Source organism: Dipteris shenzhenensis, chromosome 29 (assembly GCF_047967505.1).
Source record: "Dipteris shenzhenensis isolate YYH24624 ecotype China chromosome 29, Dip_SZ_1.0, whole genome shotgun sequence".
In the NCBI taxonomy this organism is placed as follows: Eukaryota; Viridiplantae; Streptophyta; class Polypodiopsida; order Gleicheniales; family Dipteridaceae; genus Dipteris; species Dipteris shenzhenensis.
This window is the reverse complement of record NC_141624.1, coordinates 6258308-6269430: the sequence shown is the minus strand read 5'-3', so window position 1 is coordinate 6269430 and position 11123 is coordinate 6258308. Positions and strand designations below refer to the sequence as shown.

Genomic DNA, 11123 nt, shown 5'->3' with positions numbered 1-11123 from the left:
CGGTAGGGGAAAGGGGATATGGCGATGGAAGGAGAGAGGGCGAGGGAAGGGGGAAGGGACAGACGTATGGGCCGAAGGGGAATCCATGCAGGATGCTGGAAGGGGGGATTACCTCCCTCCCCTTATTCCTTGGCGGGCGCAGCCGCCAGGGAATAAGGGGAGGGGGATTACCCCTTCCCTTAACAGGGTGGGCGGTTGAGCGGAATGCAAGCATGTGGATTGCGAGTGGGCGGTCAGAATGCTCCAACCATCATCTTAGCGACATCTTCGCCTCTCCCAATTCTTTATTCTAAATATTTCATCTCACATTATGAGTCTGTAGTTCTATAAATCCCTCTCTAGTAGTTCGTCTTCTACATCTCACGCCCGCAGCTTTACTCTCAAACACGAACTTCCACTTTGCTCTCATTACCTTCCTTCTCTCCTCAAGTTTACTTCTTCCATCTTGCCCATAGCCTTAGTCTAGAACTTGAGTCTACTCCCATTACCATTCTTGCACTCATCTCACAGCCTTACTCTCAAACTCTTCTTGCATCTTGCCTTCAAGTCTACTCCCATTACCATTCTTGCACTCTTCTTTCATCTCACAACCTTACTCTTGAACTCTTCTTCCATCTCTCCTTACTCCCTCACTTTCTCTTGTTCCTCATTCCATATTCTCGTATACTAAAGCTTTATGGATCTTCGTGAAGTCACATCAATCCCGTGGAGGAAGCCATTAGCACCAACAAAGATTGGATCGCCAAGAATGAGGCGAATAGAGAGCAAAGAAAGAGACAACGAGCTCCATTAACCCATGACGAAAAGGAGGAGTTCTCTCTTCAGAAGCACCTAGAGAAGGAGGAGAGAGAAAAAATAAGTAGGTCTACTAGCGAAATAAATATATTACTTTCATATAGGAGAGAGCTAACACACTTTCTAAGTGAGGTCACTTTGCACAACACCCGTTATGGGAGATTTCCACCCCATGAAGCGCAAGCCATATGGAATCAAGAAAGTGCTATACACGAGAAAATTTATAATTCCTTACTTGTCTTCTGTAGTTTTAACTACATTGATCATGATGAGATGGTCTCAGCAAAGCAATGGGTTGAATCTAGGATAGAAATGACAAATATTTATGCCTTCCAATGAGAGGCTTATTGTAACTTTTGGTGTTTGTTAACACCATTATAAATATTGTGAGAGTTTGCTTAATATTGTGACTTTTGAAGGTGTTTGTTAACACCATTATAAATATTATGACAGTTTGCTTATTGTAACTTTTGAAGGTGTTTGTTAACACCATTATAAATATTACGAGAGTTTACAAGTGTTGAATCTTATCTTTTGGTGTAACTTATCTGTGTCACGTTAAATTTTATAATTTTGATTTCATCTCCTTTAAAAATCTCTTAAAAATTGCTTGTTTTTATGTTTTCATCTATGCTTTGAAGAATGAGTTTTTTCTTAAATTTTATCCAAAAACTAGTCCGAAACAAGTCCAAAAGTATCTGTAAAAATGAATTTGTACATTGACAAGTCCAAAATTAATGAAATAAGTGTTAAGAGCAACAATATAATCGCCCACATTTCAATATATTGCTTGTTATAAGGATGGTTTATAAAACATTGCCTTGGTGATGCATATATCCATTTATATCAATTCTCAATCTTTTACACATAAAAAATATAGATTCTATCAAAACAAACATTGCAAATATACATGCAAATAATGGAAGGAAAGAAATTAATAAATGTATTGACATGTTCTTATTTTGTAAATAATGCTAGTTGCTCACCAAATCTTCAATGGGATCAATGGAGATGAGGGAGGAAAATAGATGGCTATAAGAAAAGTATAGAATTGATCTAAGCTAGAAATAAATTTATGATTAGAAGAGCTTTATTAATTTGACCAATTCCACACAAAGTGTAGATGCTTTGAAAGGTTATTGCTCTCTTTTTTTCTTGAAGGATGTAATCCTAATAACGTAGTGGTAGTACTATTCTTTTGGTACATAATAGAAACCTTAAATTCTTATTGTAATGAATGACAATTCCAAACAACAAAGTGTAATTATACATTATTTACCCTACACAATATGTTTATCGTATATCTTCTTACTATAAGGCTATTATATCTTCTTCTACTTCCTCCTTGTTCAACATCCTTAAAAACTCTTGCATTAAAATAGCTTAATTATGATGTATAATTACAAGGCTATTGCTATTGTTGGAATAAGAAAGAGTTTTCCAAGTTCATTCTCTATCTAAAATTTGTCTTTTGTGATCATTGCTTTTATGTTCTTTAATGCAAATGAGATGATTTAATAATGCTTTTAATTTTTTATGTATAAAAGATTATGTGATTCTTAAAAAGCCATTGCTCCTGAAGCTTTGATATATTACAAGATGTATGGGATTTTTATATGTCAAAATATTAGTAAATTGAAGGCATGATCTTACAGTTAGGTGAAGAGCATGGTGATTCACATGAATGAGGAAATCTTATGTATTATTCCTTGTTTCTTGAAATGTATAAAGAATCGAGGAGATAAGTTAGACCTTTTGTGATCCTAAATAAAGACGTAAACTTTGCACATAGTTGTTCCTTTAATTCTAAAGCCTTCATTAGATATAAACATGTTTTCTTTCATAAGCTTAGTTTTTTCCTTAGTATTGCAAAATTGTAATGTCTTAATTTGTAATTATGAGAAGGAATTTTGGGTTCTATCCTAGTACAAAGAAAAAGTCCTAACATAATAAAATACATGTTGATTGCTTTAAAGGGTTTGCTAAATCTCCCAAATTAGAACCTCAAAGGCAAGCCTTTGCATACTTGCTACAACGAAGATCATGACAAGAAGCCTAATGCCGACAATGGCCCATTTTTCCATGTGAAGGGCCAGAGAGAGCGGTTAGAGAATTAACCAGGGATGAAAATTTTAATTGTGGGCAGTGATTTGGGCCAAGTGTTAGTTAATTTGATTGTGGGCTAGTTAGTTTAGTTACATTTGGTAGAATTTAATAGGTTGAAATGGGGTTAATTCATTTTTGGGTTGTTTTGAATGGGGTTAATTCAATTGTGGGATGGTTTGGATAGGTTGGAATCGAGTATTGTGCTATGAAAGGGTTGAGATTCGATGGAGGAGTTTGACCTTCCAATGACATCAATGATGAGTGCTTGAACACAATGGTTTTTGGAGATTTTAAAATTAAAGGGAATATGAGAATGGAACCGAGATGGAATTATAAAAATCTATAAAAATTATACTACGACGTGGATTTATATAATATTATCCTTTAAAATTAAATAATGTAACCGAGATGGAATTATAAAAATTATACTACTATTGGACTTATATAATATTATACTACTAAGTGAATTTATATAATATTATCCTTTAAAATTAAAGGCCGGTTAAACTAGGAAATTTATAAGTCAGGCCTCTTGATATTTGACATTGTAGCTATTGACCACACACGACGTGATAGTACTGTAACTATTGAGCATGAACATGTCATGTTCCTACTCTGTTCTTTGTGTCGATAGGCCGACCGATCTCTCTATGGCAGAACATATGGCACTTCCATGCTCCCCCAAGGGCAGTGTCTGCATTACGAGAGCCAACGGCTTCTATGGATCTTGGCTGGTTATGTGCTTGCTTGAACGAGGCTACCTTCCAATGACCTCAATGATGAGTGCTCGAACACAATGGTTTTTGGAGCTTTTAAAATTAAAGGGAATATGAGAATGGAACCGAGATGGAATTATAAAAATCTATAAAAATTATACTATGACGTGGATTTATATAATATTATCCTTTAAAATTAAAGAATGTAACCGAGATGGAATTATAAAAATTATACTACTATTGGACTTATATAATATTATACTACTAAGTGAATTTATATAATATTATCCTTTAAAATTAAAGGCCTAGTTTTGCCGGTTAAACTAGGAAATTTATAAGTTAGGCCTCTTGATATTTGACATTGTAGCTATTGACCACACACGACGTGATAGTACTGTAACTATTGAGCACGAGCATGTCATGTTCCTACTCTGTTCTTTGTGTCGATAGGCCGACCGATCTCTCTATGGCAGAAGATATGGCACTTCCATGCTCCCCCAAGGGCAGTGTCTGCATTACGAGAGCCAACGGCTTCTATGGATCTTGGCTGGTTATGCGCTTGCTTGAATGAGGCTACCGTGTGAGAGGCACCGTGCTCTCGCAAGGTCTCTTGTAATGCAAACATCATTACATCCGAACCCATAATTGTTCCGTACTTGTTTTTTCTTGATTGCTTCGATCATTACATCCGAACCCATAATTGTTCCGTACTTTTGAAATGCAAACATCCGAAACCAAAAGCATGCACATCTTGAATTGCAGTTCCAATGCCATGCGGATGCTGAAATAAAAGTATCACACTTGAGGAGCCTTTTGGGTGCGAGTGAACGACTGGACATAATTGAAGTAGACCTATTTGTTGAGGGGAGCTATGACACCGCCATCTATGGCTACAATGGGGTCTTCCATGCTGCATCTGCGTCCCTACAGGAAAAAAATGAGAATCCCTAGGTGATCGTAGGCATTGTGTTATAGGCTACCAGCTGGACTTTCGTTCAAATTTCGCTAAAGTAACAAAAGCAATGTGTAGATGGTGATTGATGCAGGAATCCGCAGAACGCTAAACATTCTTGGAGCTGTTGTTGTGAAGTTGCTGTCTATGAAATGAGTCGTCTTCTCAACCACTGTAGGTGCATTGATATTCCCTAGATTTTCTGTGGAAGGGCAAATGCTAGACAAGTCAAGCTGGACGTCTGTAGAGTCTTGCATCAAAAACAAAATAAGTAACTGGGTAATGCTCGCTTTGTGTATATCCAACTTGGAGCCTTTCTATGGCGTTTGTTTTAGCCCTCACCAGCCTTGTTTCTTCCTTCTTTGAATTCTTCATCGGCAGCCTTATTTTGCTTCCAAGACTTCAGCAAAAAAAATAGCTTGGGAGTTCATTGAGAAAAACAAGATCCATCTTATAAGTGTGAATGCTGCGGTTACCGTGGGACCTTTTCTTACACCAAGACTACCAGCGAGTGTCCATCTTCCAATATCAGTCTTAATAGGTCAGATGCGACTTGTTTGTAAAGCATTTTTAATACCAATTTTTTTGGATACACAATGATCCATGATTTGTCACAAATTGCAGGCGAAACTCATTTGTTCAACTTCATAAGCTCCCGATGAGCTTACATCCATATCGAGGATGCTATAAGGGCTCATATATTTTTGTATGAAGAACCAGCTGTAGAAGGCCGCTACATCTGTGTTGAGGCATGGATCCATGAGGTTGCGGAGCACCTATCGAACCTGTATCCTCATGTTAAGTTGCCAACTCACATGTAAGCTTCTGCAAACAGCAGCTTTCCATGACCAAGAATTTAACATTGCGTGCATGTTTTGTAAATCTCTCTCCAAGGCTACTAATGATTAAAAGCTTAGCAGTTGGATCTAGTTAATAAGAAACTAGTGGGTTAGGATTTGACAACTTTTGGTTAGAATTTCAAATTGGTTGCCATTCAACTTGAAGCCAATCGGCTCAGCACTTTTTTCCCCAGAAGATTGACTCTTTAACTCGAAACCAATTGGCTGAGCTGCTTTTCTTTTCCCAATCTCCCTAGTCTATATTGGCATATTGTTGGCTACGATCCATGACGAGATTGGTAGATGTTGATGCCATTGGTGAAGTTGTCACATTTAGTGCTTATTCTTTGGGAGGAAACCAGTAGCAATGGTTCGTTCCTGATATTGTTGATTGGTCTTTGATGTTGGTCAGAATGTGAACAAGGTTGACTGGTAAACTATGGTTGGTTGGTTATTTATTTGGGTGCATGATGCTTGTCCAAGGGCATTGATGAGGATGTTCGATGTGTTTGCTACTTTTAGCCAATTGATGTTGATGTCTCCAAAAATGAATACCCTTCTATCCTATTGATCCGTTTATACATCACATGCTTGTTGAAAATTTTGCCTTTAATTTTAAAATGCACCATGCAAATAGTGATGTCAATTATCAAGGATTATAAGGCAACAATTTTGCACCATCAATGCAACAAATACTGTTATTTGTGACACAACATCCTAGCATATATATTTGCCCATGTACATTATTTCTATAACAAAAATTGATCTACATATTAAAGGTATTCTTGAAACAAACAAAAAGATGGATTTGAAAAATATTGTTACACAAAATGAAAGATTAATAATTGTTAACATATATCCCAACAAAAAACTACAATATATTCATTGCATTTCTTCAAAATGATGTCACAAAATAACAACAATAACAAACTATATTAATATGTAACTCTAGCATTAGCATGTCAAAAAAAAACACCACAATCATCAATCTCACAACAAGTAATGGAATTGTTCAATTGCGAATTGCAATTCAAAGAAACAATGAAAATTTACAAGACAGACACAATTGGACCACATTTGGACTAACTTACCAATAGAAGAAACAACATCAATAAATTCATAGGCATATTGGATACTCAATAACATACATATATAATCTTTTTTGTAGAGTTTTAGCAAAAGGACAGTGCAATGCAACTAGCTACTACGAAGAGCATAAAACTAGAGAAGAGCATGGAGACTAGGAGCTACTACAAGAAAAAAGCAAGTCACATGGCAAACTATGGAGAAGAATAAGAGACTTATACAAAGATCCAATAATTTACTTCAGCTTGTTGAATAGAGTCTCTTGGGCTCCTTTAAATAGAAACAAGTGTTTCACCTAGTTGAGGTTTAGACCTCCCACTTGGTTGTAGAACATCCACCCACTTCTTTTCATAGAGTCTATAGCGACAAGTACGTTGGACATGTTCCATATGAACCTTGCATGAGACTCATGGGCCCATTTGTCCCATAATGTGAGAGCCATGTGACTGCCACTCACCACTTTAGAGCTCTAGTGAATGCTCTAAAGCATGATTCCTAACACCCTCCCTCAATGTAGCAGTTTGAGGGAGTTACATTAGATACATAGCAACATGCTTCCTAGATTATAAGGTTGAATGCCTTTGTATCTTAGCCATGTATAAGATGGGATTTTTATAAGCGTGGTTTGAAAATTGTATTATAAAAGATCCTCATTGGATGGTAATTATAATACCATACCTCAGAAGACAACAATGGGAAACTTGAAAGGACCGCAAGAACAAGCACCCGAAGAAGGGAACCTCCAAGCAGGTGTCGTCCACATTGGGTTGGATTAGTGGGATGTAAGAGTGAATCACGGCCTGCTGTTCTTGGCTTGGTCGTTGCATAGGCTATTCTTTGCTTGGTTATGGAGCACTTGGTGAAACTTGTAAAATCTCTTTGAAGATTGAATTTTAAAAGTGTTAACTATTTTGGCACATTCATTTATAAAAGGAAAGGACTTATGGTACAACTCATTAATCAATGCAAAAATTGATGAAGTGGATTCCACTACCGTGTTGCTTAAGGCTATTTCAAAAGTTTACCCAACCTTGGTAACGACACTCAAGAGTGTTCCTAATCTATCATTTGAGAATCTCTTCAATATTTGATGAAGAAAAGAGGGTCAAAGGAGTTGGGGGGAGCATCTACTTCAACTACAAATAAAGCCTTAATCATCATAAAGACTTTGAAGTGCTGTTTTTGAAACAAAAAAAGGACACACCAAGTCAAGATGTTACATCAAAGAAGAAGTGGTGCAGAAAATGTGGGGATCTTGGCCATCTATCTCGTGAGTGCAAAGGTAAAAATGAAGAGAGTGCAACGGCTAGAGTAGCCAAGCAATAGAAGCAACCATAGCAACTACAACTAAGGGCAACAATAGCGAATCAATGCTGTAAAGCTTCGTCAGATGCCAACAATATGGAGAACTGAGAAATCAAGCAAAGCTTTGTTGGTGTCCATTTTCTTTTTATGTGACTATGCGCCTCAATTCGTTCCTGCCATCACTTAGAAGCTACATCGACTTTTTCAACCACGACGCCCATGATCTCTGCTCTTTTCCAAAGCTTTGTGTTTACACGACTCAAGCTATGCAATTTTGAGAGGAGAATTAGCCATGTGTCATCCTTTTAGTGGGTGAAAACAAGATTGCCTAGAGCAAGTTTTGCAATTTTGAGAGGAGAGTTTGCCACGTATCATCATTTTAGCTCGAAGGTATAGTGCTAAGTAAAGCAAAGAGCTGAAGAATGAATGTTGCATTATCTGCCAATTCAGCAACTTTGGTACTTGCAGATGGAAAATTTTCTCTACTGTCGCTTTCTTTTCAACATTATGCGCATCGACATCCGTTTCATCCCGACCTCTTTCTACTGTCTCCAAGATTGCATCCACTCGAGAAAGAATGATCGTCATGATATTCGTCTTGGCTGGGCTCCATGGGCTCCCTCTTCTTCGGCCACAGCTCCAATTAGTTCACCAACGGCTTCTTGCTTTGCCACCCTAACTCTTTCGTCCAACGTTTGATGCAGTACGCTAGTTTTATGCACCTTTGAACATCGCAGCCTTGCTCCAACTTTTTGATCCATAGAACAGACTATCGCAATTATGCCAAAATCAAGTGTGCCTCTTATGTATTTCAGCACCTACATCCCTGCCCTCTAATGGTTCTCCCAGGGCTTATTGGAAAACCTGCTTAGTACACTAGTTGCAAAACTGATGTCCGGTCGCGTGTTGCACAAGTAAATTAAACTACCCACAAGCCTTTTGTACTTCACTTCATCGTCCACTAGTGGTGATGAATCCTCATTTGAGAGCTTCACGTCAACCTCCATAGGGGTGCCAACTGTCTTGCACTCACAGCCAAGCCAAATGTCTTCAGTATCTCTCCAGCAACGTCAGTTGTGAGATGAAGATCTGTTTTGGCGCTTGCCAAACTTCAATTCCGAAATAGAAATGCATCAGTCCGAGGTTTGTCATTTCAAACTCTCTTCCTAGCAACTACTTTGACTATGAGATCTTTTCTTCATGGTTCCCTGTTATGACAAGGTTGTCCACATAAAGGACCACAATCATACACCTGCCTCCTTCTCTATAGATATACTGATACCAACTGTCAAACTATCTGTCTCCTATCTCTGCTCTCACTGCAGATATCACTCTGGTCTAGCGTGTTAGCGTACTTAGCCCGAACTTCCATTTTTATTCGATCATTCAATCCAAATATGAAATCTTTCACTTGGATTGATTGAGGCAGGGGCTCGTCAACCTTCATTACACTCTCTCGAAACTTATCAGTGTATTCTGCCACTGATAAATTTCTCTGACGCAGGTTCGCCAATTCGTAGGCCCCCACGTTCCTGCGCTCCGTCGTTCGTCGATCAGCCAGCCCGTCGACTTGCGCTGCCCACAGGTTTTACGCTCCACGCCTTTCCCCGCTGCTGAATCTGCATCTCCTTCTGCTCTGGGACTTCCCTGCATCAAACTGACTTGAGCACACAGGCTCAATCTGAAAGACAGTCCATGAAAATTTTACAAAACCCGAGAGTTTTGTATGCACCTCATATGTTGATATGTCATCCGTGTTTCTAATTATGGAATTGGTATGAACGTATCCAATCTAGGAACCAATCTGTATCTAAGCAAGGAGAAAGAGTCGCGGGAGGAAGATGACGATGTACAAATTACTGGCTGCACTCCACGAAAATGACCGACTCGGACACGGGAGAAGAAAACCGAGATAGGAAGCAGTAAAGATTAGGGGCGAGATCCTCAAGAAACTAAGGAAACTGAGGAAGCAACCCCCAACCACCAGGCTGGCGACCATGTGAAAAGTTAATGTGTCCTTCGAAGTATCTTATTGCTCTCTATAACCTTGGCAGATAGACACACATGTAGAAGCTTGGATATACGGTGCATAGAGATGTTGCACAATCAGGTGGAAATTGAAAGCACAAAGTATATTCTAGCTAGTCAATCGAAATCTCAGCAAATTCTGAGATACGTAATGTTTTGGGCCCAACCATGGAAAAAAATAGAATTGAATTGCAATTCCAAGATGTCATAGTGAACACAGAACCTCACCTTGATTCCAACATGCCTCCCTTTCAATTACTCATCTTTATTTTCGAACACATTAGGCTTCACAAGAAGCCTTGGGGTCTTAACTTGTAGCTTGACTTTCTTGGCTAGCTCACTGATGGATGTATCCCCAGTGGGGTGCTGATTAGTGGACTGATTGACTAGTTCAAATCCTAGCAACAGCGTATAATCAAACCCTGTGCTAGCATTTGTAATGCTCTTGAGAGCTCTGTCACTAGATACCACTAAAACTTGCACTGCTTCCGTGATGTAACAGAGGGTTACTTTTTACTTAGGCTAAACTTAGGCTAAAAGTTAGTAGAAAGGCCTTTATTGGCTTGTAAGTGTTTTTTCTTTGTTTTAGGGGATACCATAAGTTGCCGCGTGGCATCCTAGGAGGTAATCCCATAAGCAATACTGCTTTGTACTACCGTGGGCCATACCTATATAAGGGCTTTAGTTGTACTTGGCAATTCATTCATGACTTGTACTTCATTACTGAAATAGAATATATAGCAAGAGTTCAATACTCAACTGAATTCTAAAAAGGATTGACTTCCTCCTGTCCTTGTGCAGCCCCCTCATAAGTCCCTGTTGAAGATCCATCCCATGATCTTCCTCCTCGACCCTTTTCCTAAACATAAGGTACTACACTACTTTAACTTTCCTACAAATTCTACTAAACTTAATCGTGTTTACTGTTAGTTAGGAGCAGTCCTTTTTGCATTGGTATCAAAGCACTTTTTGTGGGAATTTGTGGGAAATTCTTTCTCCAATCACTTTGAAATTTGGACCATCTATTCTTGAGCCTAGGGCCTACCTCTATGCAAAAATTCAGCGCCAGAAGTGCTCTCTATTGTGAGTTGCCACATGGCAAGCTCTGAGAAACCCTGATTTTTAAAGTGCTCAGAATTTGGGGCTTCTTACATCAGTGGAAAGCCCTTGCTTCCCTGATCATTTCCATCTATGAGAATCCTAAAATGGTGGAGTATTTTGTCACAACATTGGAGTGATCTTCTCTCTGGCGCAAGAAACTGATGTAAGTGACGATCTGCTGTTTGCCTACACCAA

At 38.6% G+C, this 11123-nt stretch overlaps 1 pseudogene; it reads left to right on the top strand.

The window, feature by feature from the left end:
- Positions 1–4083: 4083 nt before the first annotated feature.
- On the top strand, positions 4084–9465 carry LOC147882358 (bifunctional dihydroflavonol 4-reductase/flavanone 4-reductase-like; annotated as a pseudogene).
- The last annotated feature ends 1658 nt before the right edge of the window (positions 9466–11123 follow it).